The 19,795-nt window shown below is 33.8% G+C and overlaps 1 protein-coding gene across 3 annotated transcripts in view; it reads right to left on the bottom strand.

Moving 5' to 3' along the window:
- BRINP3 (BMP/retinoic acid inducible neural specific 3) overlaps positions 1-19,795 on the bottom strand; it is a 342,152-nt gene that overhangs the window by 244,643 nt on the left and 77,714 nt on the right. Inside the window, exon 3 of one of the 3 annotated variants that reach the window (XM_066360881.1) lies at positions 11,087-11,243. The exons of 1 other annotated variant lie outside the window; for it this stretch is intronic. The gene's annotated coding sequence lies outside the window, so the exon portion shown is untranslated. Of the gene's footprint in view, positions 1-1,733; positions 1,791-11,086; positions 11,244-19,795 lie in introns of those variants that run through there. One more of the 3 variants, XM_066360885.1, reaches the window with a different exon arrangement.

The raw sequence follows: 19,795 nt of genomic DNA, 5'->3' as shown, positions 1-19,795 counted from the left end.
TGTCTCTTCTTTAATAATATTTTTTAATTATAAACCTTGGAAATTCAAACAGAAATTATAAAATAAATTTTGCTCTGAAAATGAGTTCTGTATAAGGAGGATAGCAGGAATATTGTGAATTTTAACAAACATGGAGTTGTATTAGATCTTTTTTTCATTTTCAGGAAAAAAATCCCAATATGTCTTCAATCTGAATTAATTTTTAACATTCATACAATTTTACTTTCAGCTAAAATAAATGCATTATAAATTTGGCCCCATTTTCTTGTACAACATGGGAGATTACTGCATAGCATATATGTAAATTATTATTTTTAGAGCTTTTAAAATATTCTTTCCAAATTTTGTACAGTCTCTAGTCGTTAATGCAGACTAAAAAATAATGGCCAGAATAGAATTAAGATATTATACATATTCAAATGAGTATATGAATGAATGAGGGAGTTTTTTTGGGGGGAGGCAGGGTTATCACTGTGAATACAAACAGGGTTTTCTGTCTGAATTAAAGTTTGAAGACATTACCTGAAATATCTCTATAGTAAAATAATGAATAAAGGCATTATTTTATTAAATGATAACTTTAAGATTCACAGGTTTTTTTGCAAATCCTTTTGAAACAATTTGATTATACTTCTGCGGGCATTATGCTAGAGCAATGTTTATTAGACCACATGAATTATTCCCTTGAGAAATTATTTAAGGTACTTGAGATCTGATTGAATAATATTCTGGGGAGATGCTATTAGATGGGGTGACAGATAGCAAAAGGATTACTTGCTAGTTAGCGAGATAATTCCAAAGGAAACTATTTTAGGCTCAGTGTGCTAAGGACTGAAGCTATTCAGTGGCTTGATGATTTGAAATGTTGATTGCCAGCCAAGTAATAGATTAAGCTCTTTAGGAACACCAATGAGTCAGTAGTGAAGCAATAAGCATAATACTTAGCACTTTTAATCTTCAAAACATTTTGTAAACATTATCTAATTAATCCTTATATCAACCCCATGAGACAGATGAATCTCATTCTATTTTGACTGACGTTAGAACAAAGAATATTATGTGCAAATGCCAACTCACAGAGCACATTGGTTTTGTACCAATGATCTCCGAATCTTAAGACTTTTGAACTAATTGAAAATTCAAATTTCTAAACACGATTTAAGCTGATTTAGAGATTAAGTATATAGATATATATATATCCTAAAAGGTGGTACTCTATAATTAGCATTATATAAATAGTTTAAATGCAAATCTAATTGTTTCTTTTTGTTGTAAAAGTCATTTCACTACATGATTCTTTGTAATTACAGCCAAGATTCTGAAATATATTTTTTAATATTCTGCATTGTCCTGTATTTTTGTTCAATTATATTTATGTCTGCTCATATTTAAACATTCTTCATACTCATCCTTTTTTGATTTTAGAATTACAAAAATAATATAATCTCAATGACATGACATAAATTATAAATGAAGTTTTTCTTCACCAATGCCACCCACCCCGTAGCACTGTGCAGTAATACAGGCCACATGCTACACGCACCTCCACACATTGCTCTCTGCACATACAGATGCAAACATTTGGATGGATTCCATTTATTTTCTCATACATTTCTATATATACAAATAGCAACATATTTGACACTTTGCCACTTGCTTTTTTTCACTTAGCAATTAATGTATAGAAAGTCATAGCTTGCCACTCCTTTACTCAAAACCCGCCAAGGACTTACATTTAAGGTCCCTTCCACGTGTCACAAGGCACACCTGGGTCTGCCGCTGAGGTCTCACGCCCTCCTCAGTAGCATGATCGGCTTCCATCACCCCAGTCTCCATGGAAATCACCAAGCCTGCTGACACCACACGGCTGTCAAGTTTTGTATTTGCAGATCTCTGTGTAGGAAGGTATGAAGATAACTCCCTAACCTTTTTTTTTTTTTAATTTCACAACCTAAATTATGATGATGAATTTTCCCTATAGAAAAACAAATACCCGTACCTCTCTCTTGGAAAAAGCAAGATTCATATGAATTTTTGTTGAAGCAGCATTGTTTAAACTCAGCAAACATACAGGGGGCAGGTGAGGAAACATTAAGTTAGCTGACCTCATAGTTAATAAACGGGGCGGAGCCTAAGGTTCACTTCTCTCTGCTCAGTGGGTTGTCATGCGTGGCCAGAGCCCGGCACAGAAATGAGCCAGGGTCATTACCCCGTGGCTTTCCTACTTGGAAAGGCTCTTTCTGACTGACTATAGAACAAAGACTGTAAAAAGAATCAAAGAATGGATACTATACTGTATTTGGCAGGTGCAGCTATAAGGTGATAACAGGGTTGGGAAGGAAAGGAGTAAGGGAGATGAGACAAAGAAAAGTGACGCCTCGTGTGTTAGCTACTGATGTAAAACAAGCCTAGAAAAGAAAGAGTAGACGGCTCCAACCATTTCCGTGGACACTAAGGACTTCTCCCAAAGAGCTTCAAAGAGAAACTTTTTTTTTAGCATACATTAAATATGAGAGCAATAAGATTGATTCCACAATCACTTAATCACACCATCACCTTATCCAGCTTGTTCAGCAGCCATTTGGTACACCAGACCCCTGTGTCCCACAGTGTGACGTGGTATCGAAGTGTTCGTGGCAAATGAGCCATAAAGTCCAGGCACACAACTTGTTGGTCCAGGTATGAATGGGTAGCAATTTTTACTCCAAGTGATGGATTCTGTTATGAAGAGTGTAGAAAGAACACAGTGGGAGAGTCACTTATGTTCACTGTCTTTTACAATAGATTCTTCATTTCCAGCTTTCATGTTCTCAAAGTTTCATATTCCTTCTTATCAATGAATTATCTTTATAAGAAGACCATTCATTTCTTTAGCACAGTTGTTCCCTTAAATTTGTGAGCGGTATCTTATAATAGTTTTAATCTCTTCTGTAGTGATGTGAATGTGGATTTCTCAGCCCAATCCTCTTTCCTTTGCATTTCTCTCTTTCTGTTTTTAAGAAACAGTCTGTTTTACTATTCTTTCCAAAAAGAATCAGCTTCTAGATTAATTGCTTTTGATTTTCAGTTTGTTTTCTCCATTTTTTTAAAAATTAAATTAATGGAATGACATTGATCAATAAAAGTACATAGATTTCAGGTGAACATCTCTATAAGCATTTCAACTGTCGATTGTGTTGTGTGCCCATCATCAAAAGAGGGACAAATACACAGTGATGAAAAATGTTAGTTTTATTAACAATTTTAGCTTGTTGTTATATGGAAATAATACATGATAACACTTATAGATAGTTTTATTTAAAGACTGTGACCTGGATAGAATAACATCTTAACATTCTTTTTATAATAAGCTTAAATTTTTATGAGTTGCCAGTCTAAAATAATGTTATAATACCTGGAAAATGACTACAGATGATTATATTAATAGTGAAAATTAAATTTACTTCCAGACACTGGAGAAATTTCAGTGAACGATTTGTGTTCATTTTGAAAGTTAGGACATAACTAATTTAATAAGTATATATTAAAATGCCTAATCAATCTTAGTGTTTAAAAGAAAACTAATAGGTAGATATTTTCAAAATTTTTAATTCACTGATTTATCAGTATTTCTAATAGTTGTCAAAACTGTCTTTGCTATAATAATCTCCTAATAATATTGAATCAGATATGACAGTATAACAGATAATTTATACTATTCATGTTCTATTTATTTTTAAATATTCAATATATTTTTAAAGTGAATTTCCAAATTGCAGTTCTGTGTAGGATTTTGTTTATTCAAAGGCTCTTCTCTACAGGATGTTTATATCAGCTGAGGTTTGTGACTCAATATGAACTTCCTCTGTAATTTTAATTGAATTTTATAACTTTATTTTATATAACCTCATACATATGACATCTGTTGTGGTAAATCAAGAGGTACCATTTTTATAGTGTCTCTAGTCAACTGGCTCGAATCTGTACTTTCCTTTAGCCATGGACCAGAATGACATTATCTTTGACTCGTCAATCAGCCCAAATCCTAAACTCTTAGCATTCTCTAATCCTAATCTCTTTATTTCTTTCTCTCCATCACTCTCTTCTACGGGCTTTTGAATCTTCATTTTCTTCCCATGGCACTTCCACAGTCTCCAAATCTATTACTTTTTCTTAGTCATTCCTATGCCAAAATTTTCTTCCATGGCTATAATGCTGAATGTTGTGAGAGAAATAAATTATGCCTCATACTACATAGATTATTAAATCATTATGTTATATACCTTAAATTAATACAATGTTATATGACAATTGTATATCAATAAAATTGGGGAAAAATTCATTAAAGGTGTCTCAAACAAAAGATGCCAATAAACTTTGTAATTCTTTGGGTTTTATTTTTAAAAAATTAAAAATCTAAAATCTACCTGCTTCCCTTAATAATTCATTGAAATTATCTTAAATTTAGAGTAACCAAAATAATTGCAACAATAATAGTTTTTTAATTTTAATTGCATTATTTTCTTTTCCGTTTTGGTCATATTCAATGTATATCTCTTATTCTGAAAAAACAGTAACTTTTTTTTTTTAGGAAATAAGGTCCCCTTAATGGTGTTACATTTACACATATTCTTTATTGATGTCTATATTTTATCTCTTATTTACACTGATATCCCTCCTACAATGCTTTAAATAAAGTGTGACCACATTCATCTTTTTCCTCGAGATGAAGAATAATATTAATTTTCCAAACATCTGTTTCATCTTCTTTTGATATGGAGAGGGTGTCAGATTACTTTAAAGCCAAAAATTTGAATTATTTGGCTTCATCACTCGGATGCACATATATAACATTTGAAGATGGACGTAGGAGGGGGGGTTATGTTTATTAAACTATGGTTTACATTGTTTCCTCCATTCTTTGCCTTCTTTTTCTTTTTTTTTTTTTTCATTACTTCTTTTTTTTTTCTTATACTTGTAAGGAAGCAATGATTTAGAAAAATAATGGCTATCTATGGCATCGTCCTAGGATTATGCTTGAGCTATTGAGTGGTGAGAGGCAGTTGTGGTGGAGACAGGCTGGCAGAAGCATCTTCTAAATCTGAAACACAGGTGTGAGTTTGAATTATAAATGCAGTGTCATCCTGAGATGCAGAGCTCTGCTTTTGGACCATTCTGTTTTTCTGCCAGTCACTTCAGAAGGTCCACCCTAGAACCCATTTGTTTAGACATGACAATAGTTTGTAAACACTTATTTTTCTACATTTTCTCTTTCCAACTTGAAAGTGACTTAATTTACTTGCCTAAATTTGGTCTATTCACTGTGAAATGTTGTTGTTAAAGTTCTGTATTAATTAAGTTTAATTTTTGTCTTGTTAGTAGATGATGCAAAAATTCTACATATTTCAAACCATCAGTATAATAGAATTGAAAATAGGTTAAAGGTTGGCTCCATCAGTCTCTGACATTTTAGAAAAAATACATGACTATTTGAGTTACATGCACACTTATTTTATAATTATTTTAGAGGTTCTATAATTTTTAAAATTGTGTAAGCCATTTCAAGTGGATTTTAAATTACTTGGCAGAATAAATATAAGTATATATGAAAAATCACTAAAAACACATGAACATTTATATTTTTCTTCTAGCAGAGAGAACTAAAGATATCTTTAAATATATATATGTCTAATTTTTAACTTTTCCTTATGAATTTTTAATCTGAATATTTTTTCTTTAAGAATCTTATCTCTAGAGTCCCTTTTCTCTTAAATTATATAGTTGAGGTAATTCTATACACTTGTGGGAAAGCCTCAAACACCACGATCTCAGCCTGTTCCTGACCGGACTGTACAATGTGAGAATGAAGACATATTTTGATTTCTGATCATCTTAGCTTTGTTCATAGATACCAATCCATATCCCAATTTCCCTAATACTCCTCCATAATCTTTACCATGAGTTATGAGTAAATCGAAAATAAGGTCACAGTAATGAAATGACAAGAGACAGAAAAAGAAGACAGTGAAGAGAGATAAATGAGGAGGTAGACTTTAAAATGTCCTGTGGAAACATTCATTAATTCAGAACTTTTACAACATTGCATAGTCAATAAGTCAAATTTGAGGAAGCAGAATTTCAAGCAATTATCTTTTTTTTTTATTATTTCAGTGAGAGGAGGGGAGGCAGAGAAATAAACTGTCACCTGCACCTCAACCGGGAACAACCTGGCAAGCCCATTAGGGGACAATGCTTTATTTGGGGTGTTGCTCAGTTGCTCAGCAACTGAGCTCTTATTAGCATCTGAAGTGGAAGCAATGGAGCCATCCTCAGTGCCCAGGGCCAATTTGCTTCAATCAAGCTATTGCTGCAGTAGAGAAAAAGAGAGATAGAGAGAGAGAGAAGAGAGAGAGAGAGAGAGAGAGAGAGAGAGAAGCGAGAGGAGAGGGGGTGGGTGGGAAAGCAGATGGTCACTTCTGTGTTCCCTGACCGGGAATCATACCCAGGAGATCCACATGCTGGCCCCACGTTCTACCACAGAGCCAAACAGCCAGGGCCTGAAGCAATTATCTTAAGGCAATGAAATATATGCTTAACAGCAGGTTTGAAACAGCAAATAAAAACAACTGATGAACTTGAAAATAGGTTAAGTGAAAAATATCTAATCCAAAGAAGAGAGAAAAATAGCTTGAAGAAAAATGACAACAGGTTCACGGAAAAAATGACAACAGGTTCACGGACTAAGGGAGACAATCGAGCATTCCAACCTCAGTTTAGTGAGGGGCCCAGACAAAGAAGAAATATTGAAAATGGAAGAAATATTATTTGAGAAAATAATGGTTTAAAACTTTGGAAATTTGATGTCAAACATCAATCTGCTGATCCAAGAACCTCAAAAAACACATAGAGATTCACACCAAGAGACACAACAATCAAACGGCTGAAAGCCAAAACAGAGAAATCAGCAAAAGACTTTAACTCCTAATGTATAGAGAATAACAGTGATTAAAAACAGCTGGATTCTCTGAGTAAAATAAGAACAGAAAGCAGTGGAATAAAACATTTCAAATGTTAAAGGGAAAAAAACAACAACTTCTCAGTCAAGAACTCTATCCCATTGCAGCAGAACACCCTTTCTCATCAAATATATTCTTGTATGTGCATAAAGCACAGTCTGCAGCTAAGGCAAATGCTGAGTCATAAAACAATTATTATTGCATTCAAAATTATTAAAATTATGCAAAGTGTAATCTTCAAATTCAATGGATTTAGATGAGATATCAGTAGTGGAAAGAAATCTAGGACAGCTCCAAGTATTATTTAAATATCTCAGGACTGAATAATCCAGAAACGCAAGGTTGTTTTGATATTCAAAAATAAGTTAATATAATACACCACATTAAAACAATAAAAGAAAAAAAAACCATAAGAGAGCCTCAATAGATGTAGAAAAAAGCATTTGATAAAATACAACACCATTCATGATTTTTTAAATGTATCAACAGTCTCTAGGATATATCAACAACCAATACAGCGAACATCCTACTTATAAATAATTTCATACTTAATGGCAAGAGTCTGAATGCTTTCCCCTCAGACTGGGAAAAAAGGAAGGATGTTAACTCCTGCCACTTCTAACCAAAGCTTTATTGAAGATTCTGGACAATGCGGTAAGACAGAACCGAGATGCAAGGCATACAGATAGGAGAGAATGAAGTACAATCAGTTTTATTCCGTGATGACATGATGTTATACGGAAAGATTCCAAAGGAAAGATTCATGTACACCCTCCAATAACCAATAAGCTAATTTATGGATCATGGAATATTGATCATTAATACAAACATCACTTATAAATTCTATAAACTATCTACAGTTTCCAAAAGTGGACCTAAGCAAACTTTTTTTTTTTTTGTACACTGAAAACTATAAAATTGTTACTGAAACAAAATAGGACACTACTTCTCTATATAAAGGAATGGACTAGTTATACACGCAACAACATGAACAAGCTGCAAATAGAGACCAGACACATATACTACACACTGCATGATTCCATTTATATGAAACTTCATGAGAGGACAAAAGTATAAAAACACAGCTCATTTCTGACCTGAGGTTGGGAATAATGAGAATTCCTTTAAGAGTGAAGGGTATTATGTAAAACTGGACAGTGGCCCTGGCCAGGTGGTTCAGTGGATAAAGAGTGACTCGGCACACCAGAGGTCATGGGTTCAACCCCCAGTCAGGGCACATGTGAGAAGCAGTCAATGAGTGCACAACTAAATGAGGCAACTAAGTGAAACAACAAGTCAATGCTTCTCTCTCTTTCTCAACAGTAAAATTAAAATAAATAAAATAGGGTTGTGGTGATGGCTACACAACTGTATAAATGTATTAAAGCTCACTGAAATGAATAATTAAAATGACAGAAGTCTGTGAAATGTAAATTTTGCCACAATAAAGTTATTTTAAAAAGAAAAAAAATTAGTTATGGCACTACAAATAAAAATGGTCTCTGAAACAAACAAATGCCTGACAGAAAAGAGAACAATAGTGAAGATTTCCCAAACATGGCATTTATTAGAAATGGTGAAACAAGCAAAATAAAGCCCATAAGTTTTACTTAGAATCTAGTCTGAAAATAATAGGTCCATAGATTTGAGCAAATATAGTTATGGGATTATTTAAAAATTAAAATTCTCAGAGTGTGAGGACATTAGTTGTTTGATAAGCCTTTTATTGTAAATTTATCCCAGTGTCTGAAGCACACTGTGAGGTCAATAAATAAATTTTGATTGAATAAATGAATAAAAATAATATTCTACTTCTATTTAAAATCTCTAGTGGATTTAATTTGGATTTTTATCTAAATAATTACTATACATTTGCATACATTTGTTCAAAATATGAGATAACTTTGAACACAACAGTAATATCAACATCAATCACAAATTAAAGTACAAATATATTTTGTTTGCTGTTATGTTTTCATTATATCTGAAGTGGATTAATAAATAGAATCCAATTAATTGCTTCACTTGCTTCCATGAAATGATTCCATTCTTAGAAAACCACTTGGGTCATGAATAAGAACTACTTAATTTAAGCATTATGCATTATATGATATTTATTGCCAATTAAATATGAAAGAGATGCTACATTACTTTAAATTTAACACTTTATAACTATGGGTATCCTGTTCAATTCCTTAATTGAAGTTTTATTAAAAATATCTTTTGTCTGGGTTTTGATTAAAAAAAAAGAACTCTTAAATTGGACAGCATGCACATTATTTGCATCTAGAAAATAATTTCATACTTTAGTTAATTTAAATAAACACATAACACTCAAATCATATTTGCCCTTTGTATCCAAAGAGCTTTGAAATGTTGCCCCGAACACTTTCATTGAAAATAAATATATGAAAAGATATCTGTCCTCACCATGTCGATTTGAGATGCATTTTTGCTATGTACATCCTCGTTTAGAGTAAACACGTTTAACATTCTCTTTTTTACATAGTTCAGCAAGACAGGCTTTGATCCAACTGCCTTTTGGCTAAGCCTCTAGTCTAGTCTCTGGAACTCAAAGAGATCAAAACTACTGACTCTAGGAGAAAGACTTTGAAACTTGGTGCCTCCCATGGAAAGACTACAGTTCACTCTCTGTTAAGTTTTGCAGGTTATTAAAATATGTAGAAGGTAACATAATGATAAGAAAAAATTCTGTCTTCCTTCATGACAATGAAATGAGCTTTCAATGAAGAAATGCTTCTTTAAAATCTAGTTTATTTCTTTGCACTCCCCTGAATTCAGGCACAAAAACAGGACTGATAAAGTGTTACGTTAACAGTTAGTTACAATGATAAATTTCAGTTAAAATGAAATAGCACTTTTCATATCACTATTTATAGTAGTGACATCAGCATTTTCTGGGATACATGAAATCTGAGCTGCGATCTTGATCACTAACACTCATCTCTTCACCACTCCTATTCAGTGAGAATCTCTAAGAAATTCATTTCACAGGCACGCCCCCAATACAATGATTATATAATTGTATAGTTAACACTAAAAATAAAATGAATTTGACAAAGCAAACACTTTAAATATATATTGCCAACTCCTACTCCAACAATGAATTTGAACCCTTTTAAATTTAAATGCATGCTTGGTATGCAGTAGACTCAGGCTTTAATATTGGGAAACTAAGGCTCTACTTATTCAATACACAAGAAGGTGTGGTGCTATATCAGGTATTTTGGATGTTTCTTTATAATTGCACTTGTTAAACAAATATAAATATCATATACTCTTCCTAAAAATACTTTACCTCTTGAAATTGACTTTCTCTTCTCCACTTGGGCTTATTTCTATCTACCAGGAAAGGGCAGCTTAGCTTTATAGCACCTGTCAGCGGTGTGGGTGATAGGTTTCTCTCAGTATATTTGGATAGTAGCTGGTGGAACAGTTGGTAGGTGATATCCCTGCATTGTAGAGCCAGCCATCCTTCTGCCCAGAAACTTACTAAATCCTTTTTACATCGCACTTCATCATTCCCATCCACAGGCCTCGTTGCTCAAGTGTTTTGCACAGAAATGGCATAGTGCAGCTTCCAGCAGGCTTTATCCCAAAGAGAGCTAATAGCATCCATTCAGTAGAAGATGGCTAAGTCATAAAATCTATAGGTGCTCCTTGTGTTTATTTGAACGGCTCATGTGTTTTCAATATGTTTGTGTTCATAATATAAATGCAAACATCTATAATGCATGTGTGTGTGCGTGTGTGTATGTGTTTGTGTGTTCTGTTAGTGAAAGTTGTAGTGGGGATCTAAAAATTTTTGAGAGTCACATATTGCGAGGTCCTGGTCAAGCACAACAAATTTATTTGCATCTTTCACAAATCATATATATATATATGATTCTTAAATTTTATTTACATGTATAATATTAGTAAATAAAAACATTTCAAAGTTACTTTCTTAGAGAAAATTGCAATTACCTGATACAAACTATCAACTCAGATTTAATTTCATAAATGTCAAAAAATATTCTAATGACTTAAAGTAGAATAAACAGTTTATAGAATTCATGAACAGGCCTGACCTGTGGTGGCACAGTGGATAAAGCATTGACCTGGAAATGCTGAGGTCACCGGTTCGAAACCCTGGGCTTGCCTGGTCAAGGCACATATGGGAGTTGATGCTTCCAGCTGCTCCCCCTTCTCTCTCTCTGTTTCTCTCTCTCCTTCTCTCTCTTCTCTCTAAAAATGAATAAATAAAATTAAAAAAAAAATAAAATGTGTTAAAAAAATTAAAAAAAAAAGAATTCATGAACAAATAAAATAGAAAAAAAAAGAAAATGGAAGTAAAGTCCAAAATCCTTCTCTTGAAATATCTATCCCTACATAAGTTTCCTCCCTAATTCCCTGATGGAAACTTTGTTTGAGTTTCTAATTACGCTGGTCTCCAATGCAATTCCTAGACTTCTAAGTCTCCCTCACCTTACACCTGTCATGCTTCCTGTGTACTCTTTCTGGAAGACATCGTCTTCACATCTTAAGGAAGTCTTTGCTTCTGGTCTTAATGTCTCAGATTAAATGCCAAATCCTCAAAACATTGTGCCTTGATCACATCACTGAGAATATGGGACCCAGCCATCCTTTTCTATTAGATGTATTTGTTTTTGTTTCTTCTTAAAAATGACCACTTCCTGGATTGTTCTAACCACTTATTTGCATCCTTATTCATCTTCTTTCTATCCCAACTAGAATAACAGAGTTGTCCGAGCAGCAAGTGACCTTGTCTGTTCTGGTCATGACTATACCAGTAGCGCCAAATTAGGACTCAGTAAATATTTACTAGGGAAATGCAATTATTGAGTCCTTCCTCTTCTTTCTTTGTTGATAGTAACTCCCATGAGAATAGAGAACATAAATTATCATTGCTGGTCTCTATGTCTCAAGAAGCTAGCAAAGTGTTTGGAACAAGTTTTATTTTCATCAAATAAATAAATAAAGTCTTATAAATAGCAAGTAATCTTATAGATCAATAAAAATTATCTACTAGAAAAATTGAATAATAATATATGAAAGAATGCTTACAATCAGCAGGAAAAAGTGATCTTCCAATTCAACATGTTTTGAAAATGTTTGATCAGCATGTCAAAACTGGTTGTGATAGGTATAGCATTAAACAATATTACCAAATATCTACAGAAAATAAACATGTTAAGAACATGCTGAGTGATTTTTTTATTCCTCTTTATTTCTATTATCCCTCCTTCATATATAAATTAAAATTCTATTATAATAAAAAAGAACTTTACCTTCAATATCTTCTGTTTTATCAACAAAAACATTTATATACATTTATATACATCAAATGGCCTTGCAGATATCTATTTTATTTAATGCAAGTGCCCAGGACCATTATCTGATACTCGGCAAAAGAAAGAGCTGATAAAAAGCATGTCAGTTATGAATTTTTTATTTTCCCCTCTAATATCTTGACTCTCCTCCTCTATACCTCATCAAATTTAAATGTTGGGAGAATTTTGAAATTGTTATTTTATACATAAGAAAAATTACATCCAAAGATTCTTTTTCCTACCTTTAACATGAGAAAGTAATAAATGAACTTAATAGTATTAGTAGCTATTTTTCCCAAACTATCCATGTCATATGTAGTATTGAATCAATTCAGATATCTAGAGTCAAGCCCATTTTCTACAATTTTGAAATTTTGTAATTTTGTGGGCTCAATATTTGAATTGTTTCTTAAATGTATTTTGTCTATTACTCTAAACCCCAGGTGACATTCCTGACAGAATGGAAAACGTTCTAATTCCTATTTAAATGTACCCTGTTGGATGGTCACAGAGTGACCTTCTGAGTATTCTAGGCTAAAAACTAACTGCCTTTCCTGGGATTTAAAGGCACTTGTGAAGCTATTTCAGTGGTAAGTCCCTGTTGTTAATTAAACTTAGAATTCTTTTATTACCAGTCTTTATTTGGACTCCTCCTACAAGTTTATAGATGATTTGTCCAATCTGTTTATACTCCCTGTATCTGGAAAGAAAACTGTCAAATAAAGCAGTCCAAGATTTTATTCAGGCAGACACTGAGTTTGTGATAATGTAGTCTTCTGTGAATGAAAAGATTTTGGGCAAAAAATGTTTACTGTAAGAATAGTTCCAATCCTCTTAACTGCTACAAAATAACAAAAGCATATTTTCATTTGACTTAGCCCATTCTAATAGAAGATTATAGACTTCCTTTACTATAACCTTAGCCCACCTCCCTGCATGTACCAGAAAGGCTCAAATATTCAACTCAAGAACCAGGATTAAATTACAAACACAAAATAAGCTTCTTAGAGAAAGAACAATATTTACTTATGGTAAAATCTATTTAACAAACATGTTAAATACTGGCTGCATCTTTTTCCCTAGAAGAAACCTTGAAAAAATTTAGAATTTGATTATCTTAATTTTGAAAAAGCTATGTGTATTTATTCCAAAATTAGAATTTTTTTTCTTTAATGCACATATAATGTAAGAACTTTGTTCTATGGCCTTGGAGAAACACTGAGAAGTAGATGTTATGGATTAAAGTGCCTTACTTGTACAGGTAGCTTGGTCCACAGATATGAGTGCTGAATTAGGGTTGAATTTGGGACTTTCTATCTAGTTCATTTCCACACCCAAGAATCTGGACTTTCCCTTTAGAATAGCTCTAGTACAACAAAGCTATCTCAGTTATGTTTTTGTATCTTTAACAACATAAAAAGAAATACAAAATCCACTCCCTTAAAATTATTTACAAAATATACCGCTCACAAAAAATAGGGGATATTTCAAAATGAATATGAAGCAATAAAAATCCCCTAATTTTTGTGAGCAAAATATATTTACTTGTAAGTAATAGTTCTACAATGCCACTGTAACAAATTGCCAGGAATCTGATTACTTAAAATCATCACACACATGTATAATCTTACAGTTCTGGGGTCAGAAATCCTAACTGCCTTTCACTGGGCCAAGATCAAAGTGCTGGTAGAGCTGCACCCTTGGAGTCCATTTAAAAAATTATTTAATTATTTATTGATTTTAGAGACAGTAAAAGGGAGAGAGGGAAGAATGGAGGGAGAGAAAGAGAGAGAGAGGAAGAGAGAGAAACATCAATCTGTGTCTGTTTGTTCCCTGACTGGGGATCGAACCTGCAACCTCTACATATCAGGATGATGCTCTAACCAACTGAGCTGTCTGGTAGCAGGGCTAGAGTCCATTTTCTTTTCTTTTTTCTTTCTTTCTTTCTTTTTTTTTTTTTTTTTTTTTTTTGCCCTTTTCATCTGCAGGCAACCTTCTGTTTTGAAATAACAGCATAGGCTGGTGAGTGGCATCTGCAAAGGCTGGTGGGATCGACCTCACATTGCAGGGCATCACTCTGACCTCACTCTTCCAATCACCTTCCACATCTAAGGACCCTGGTCCTTAAATGAGCCTACATGGGTAATCCACAGTAATCTCCTTCTTGGCAAGGGAACCAATTAGCAATTTAATCTATCTTCTACCTTAATTGCTCTTGCTGGTCATGTATCAATGTCACAGGTTCCAGAGGTCAGGATGTGGGCATGTTTGGGACGTCATTAGTTTGCCTACCACAATGTCTTGTAATCTAATGAATAAGCCAAAGGTCAGATTTGTAAGAAATGCATTGCTGTCCAAAGAAATTATTTTACAAATGTTTCAATTATTTTAAAAACTGAAAATACAGTTAAATTCATATTTTTATAGTACTCCTTAAGGTGTCAGATTCATTTCTGAGAACATATGACTTACCAGCATATACACGATGTAGTGGCTACTCTGTTACCTATAAAATAGTGCAATGAGAGACCCCAAGGTGGAATTGAATTTACAAATATATTGAATTTAATCTCCATGTTGCTAAAACACAGAAGAAAACTAAAATGTTCATTTTGCAGGATATAGAACTAACTTCGGGCAGTCTGAAAAGATTGTAAGAATTGAGAAAACAGCTATAATTAATTTCACATATTTGCATGCACGTTTTCATTTTCGGTGATTATCTGGCAGAGTTGGATGTTGTATTCCTGCCCACTTCTCTCTGCACAGTGTTTCCCACAAGTTAGCAATCAATCTATTCTTTCAAATTAATGTTACTTCTAACAAGAGACCAAATCAAACAATGGCCAGGTTCCAGGAATCTTATTTTCTGTTTCCATACATCCTATTAAAATTTATTTACAGCTACCGTCCGCTGAGGGTTGTAAATATGCTTATAAGTAAAGAAAATAATGGATGTTGGGGGGGGGAAATGCAAACACTTATGGGGAAGTGTTATGTGAATACATGTCTACTGTGATCTTCAAGGTGAAATATTAATGAACAAGTTTTTCTAATAACGTCGCTTATTGAAAAAGTAATTTAAATAAAACTCTTTCAAGTGTTTTTTAGTTGTTTCAGGGTTACATTAGTGATGTCTGAGTTCCGGGTGTGCTAATTTCATACTGTCGCTTGTACAGTTGGGAAGATTAAAGGCAAGTTTTGTTCTTTTGATTGTACTTCACGTCTATCAGAAGAATCATCTGATGACTTGCTTCAGAAAGACTCCGTTGCCTAAATACCCTGCCTTATGAATATGTACACAGCTTTCCTATTTAAATCAGCTCGTTAGCTTTATTTTCTTAATGACAGAATACATGCACTAGAACAGCTAGTATATCTTAAGTTATGAAAAAAAAAAAACAAGCCGTGGAAGTAGGTTTAAATTTTAAAATGCATTTCCTTAAAAAACGATTTTGTTTGCAGTTTATAGCTAACTTTATTCATAGGAAATAGAATAATTTCCCCAAAACATCATTCAACTAAATGAGCAAGTATAAATTCAAAAAGTTTAGAAATAAGAATTTTTATTGTAATTATTATATTTATAATATTACATAAGAATAACAACAAAATGAGAAATGGCAAATGTTTTCTGTTAAAAAGCACAGGCCAATTAACTCAAGAGTCTACAAATTTGTACCGAAGAAATATCAAGTTATCTACACAAAAACATATGTGCATTAATGTCTGCTGAACCATCATTTCACTGGTAAACACCAAACATCTCAAGTCTTTAAGTGGCTCGTATTATAGCTTTTTCTTCTTTTGCCTGCTTTATTTTCCTTTATAGCATTTTTGCCATTGATACATCTATTCAGCCTTAGCTTGTCTTACTAGAATGCCAGCTGCATGCTTACATATTTATTTATTGTATCCGTAAAGCCTAAAAGACTACTTGGCACCCAGTCACCTCTCTAATCTAGGAAGATGGCTGACCGTGAACCTTCCAACCAAAGTGAAGTCAGTGATGGACTCAACCATCCTTGGTGAACAGGGTTCCGTTTACAGGGTGTTCATACCATGCATATTTAACAGAGCATTCTTACTGAAATAATAATTATGATCTCAAAGTTGTGAGACAACAGACTTTTAGAAATTATTAAAATTGATCTTTTAATATGGGAATAGAACTAGTAAACAGAAAAATGGAAACCTTGCATTATAAAGAAACAAAGTTTATACTCACACATAATACTAATGTATAAATATTTGCTAATCTCCTTTTTTATCTATCTAAACAAGTTTGATTTTAGTGTAGGGCTTTGCATTCTCAACTACACTTTTTTACTCTAAAATTTCTTGCTACTGAAGCTTAAAGTCCTTCTTCCAAATTCAATTTTAATCAAAGCCATATTGAAAATAGTTGGTGGTTTATTTACATTCCACTGTTATAAGTCATATTGTATATGTTCTGATGCACAAATAAATGTTGTTATCAAGAAAACAAACAAAAAATACTGTAAGATGTTCTATCCATCTCATAATATATGATCATCACCAAAATTTCTCTTTCCCCTACAAGGAAATTAGATACTCATATGGTCAAAATTTTCCTCATTATTAAATGACTCTTTTCATAAAAAGTAAGGTTTATTTATTGTTCTTCTCAACCACTTCTTATTACAAAGTATGTTAGAGTGAATCATCAGATTGATGTTGACATTAAATTAAAAGTGGTTCTCACTTCCCAATATTAGTTTCAAAAAAGAGAATTATAAAATAGGCATGAAATAGCACAATGTATGGTATATTAATTACAAAATTTTTGTTAAACTTCCCGGTGAGTCTATTTTGTATTGCTGGAATCTATGGCACAACCAAGTATATACAAAAATATAAATGCAATGAGACTATGCTTTATTTTTATTTAGCTGGACGGTGGAGTAATCTATATCTAAGTCAAATCAAATTACTTATTGAAGTTCTTATTGTGTCTGTTTACTATAGGATGAACTTAATTAAATTATTTCCAGCATTCAAATGTTTTGAACTTTTCAACTTTGGAAAAATGTTGGCAACTCTTTTTCTTGGAGGAAGAATCTAACGTTGTGATTTCAGTTACAAAGAATAAAAAATGCACCTCAATTTTTACATTCTCTCTACATCGCTTAAAGTGCATAAACAAAAGGAGTAATAAATTTGATGATGACCTTACTAGAGCATCTTAACTTCTGCACAGTGTACTCCAAAAGGAATTTAAGTGTGTGGACTCATTTTAAAACTTGTATTTATTGAAATTGTGAAGAGACTCAACTTTGAAGCATCTGAAGAAAAATATATTTCTTTGGTTTTGGGCTTCCTTTCAAGAAAGCCATCCATTTTGGAAATGAAGAGAAAAAGAAATCAGCAGTCTGCTGAGTCTGTTCCTTGTGTGACTATTTCATTTAAAGTGATAAATCTTTTAAGGGAGGAAGTGAAGGAGGGTATTGCGGGATAAATTGAGACAAAGACTCAACCTGGGGGGAGGGGCGAACACAATATGGTGTACAGAGATGTGTTGTAGAATTGGCACCTGAAACCTCTATAATTATGTTAACCAGTGTTACCTCAATACAATTCACTTAAAAATAAAATAAAAGCTATTTTGATACATACTTAATGAGCACCCTGAAACCTGTCATTTTTGCTTTCAAACTGTATTTTAACCTCATGTCTAATTTCTTGTCTACTCTGACCCGTTTGACATGAATTATTCTTCCTTCAAGTGGAATAAGTATATTTCAGGTAATTTTTCTGTATTAAACATATTTTGGGTGTCATAGTTTTTGAGCATCAGCACGATCTATCTTTTGGATAGAAGATGAGAAATCTATTATTTTAATATTCTGCCTAGAGACGGGAAGGTTTATAATCATCTAATGAAGTGGTAAAGAAAGAAAATTTCCGGTCCAGTCTGACACATACTCTCTCGCAGAGCTCATTTCCTGTGAGCGGTCTTGGCTCTGCTTGACGGCCAGTCACCTGAGCATCCTCATTACTGAACTCTCACTGCTCTGTCCATCTGCTACTGTCTGTTCCTCATTAGAGTCCGTAAAGTAATCGCCACTACACACTGGACAGTGACCACTCTGTCATCTCGGTTTGGAAGACCGGACAGGTCCCAGAATGACTGATGGGCGGAGCAGTTCCCCCCCCCCCCTGTCCTGTTCTCCCTGCCTCAGTGCTTTGATAAACTCTTAGCAAAATAGCATTTGTGGAAAATGCCTTTGCATTATACATCCTGTTTGGCAATGGGGCCAACATGCTCTTAGGTCACTGATTTATTTGGGGTCAGTTTGAAGATTTATATAAGAAACCTGGCAATAAGATACAATAAGCTGAAACTATTTTTTTTTGAGGCATTCAGTAAATATCTCCTGTCATGTACTATATTTCAGACCACTGTGATCATCGGAGAATTCATATGACTTGGTGACAGAGAAAAAAGGAACAGACAAGTATGATGATGACGTCTGAACTATACTGACATATACAATGTTGGCAGCATCAAGGAAAACAGAAAACAAGGAATTCTTATTTTTAAAAAATATTCTCAATCACTAATCACAGTAACTCCTGTGGCCTCACAATATCCTTGTCCTTACTTTATGTTTGAATACCTGCATACTCATAATGAATTCCTTTATTTTTTGATCACCCTAGAGTTGGTTTCTGGTACTTCAAAGAAAGATGCCAAACTCTTACATCAGTCCTGTAGCTGTTAGGAAGCACCAGCGATCAAGACTGAATATATCAGAAATAAAGCTTGAAATGTGTGTTTTGAACCTGTCAGAAAGCTAAGATTCCCACACTCTGTGAGAAGAGTAAGTGAAGAAAGATTGTAAAGGTTAATGTTTATGCAAAGTATTTGCAGAAATCAAAATTCTAAAATAACTACTGTCTATACTGAAATTAGGAAACACTGCGTTATTACAACTGCAGTTCTTTTCTATGAGTGGAAAATCCCCTAAAGTTGCATTCTTACTTAGCAATAGGCAAAGGATATAGCCCATTAAGGTCAGGGTCTACCTACTAGGCCTGTGATGGTGAACCTATGACATGCGTGTCAGCACTGACACGTGTAGCCATTTTCAATGACACACAGCCACATGCGGCCACATACCAGAGAAGTATGGGGCCGCATGCCGAGAAGGACGTTTCATCATCGGCTCCTTCACGGCCAGGTGCAATAGCCGAGGATAAAACATTTGCTATAGTGTAGACACTCTGTGCCGGAGGTCTGAGGCCAAAACAACAGAACTCCGGCACAAAGCGTCTAGTTCTGGGACTTCCAGTTAGACCATTAGGGGATTTTTGAGCTCACTTCCAGCCTTTGGAGCAGGGAGCAGCGAAATGCCTGGAGGACGCATCTCTGGGGGCCCTGTGATCGCCATTACCAGCAACCCATAACTGAGGAGCCCTGAG

The sequence above is a fragment of the Saccopteryx leptura genome, chromosome 1, assembly GCF_036850995.1.
Source record: "Saccopteryx leptura isolate mSacLep1 chromosome 1, mSacLep1_pri_phased_curated, whole genome shotgun sequence".
Classification (NCBI taxonomy): domain Eukaryota; kingdom Metazoa; phylum Chordata; class Mammalia; order Chiroptera; family Emballonuridae; genus Saccopteryx; species Saccopteryx leptura.
The sequence above is the reverse complement of the archived record's forward strand: the minus strand, read 5'-3'. Positions and strand labels throughout refer to the sequence as shown.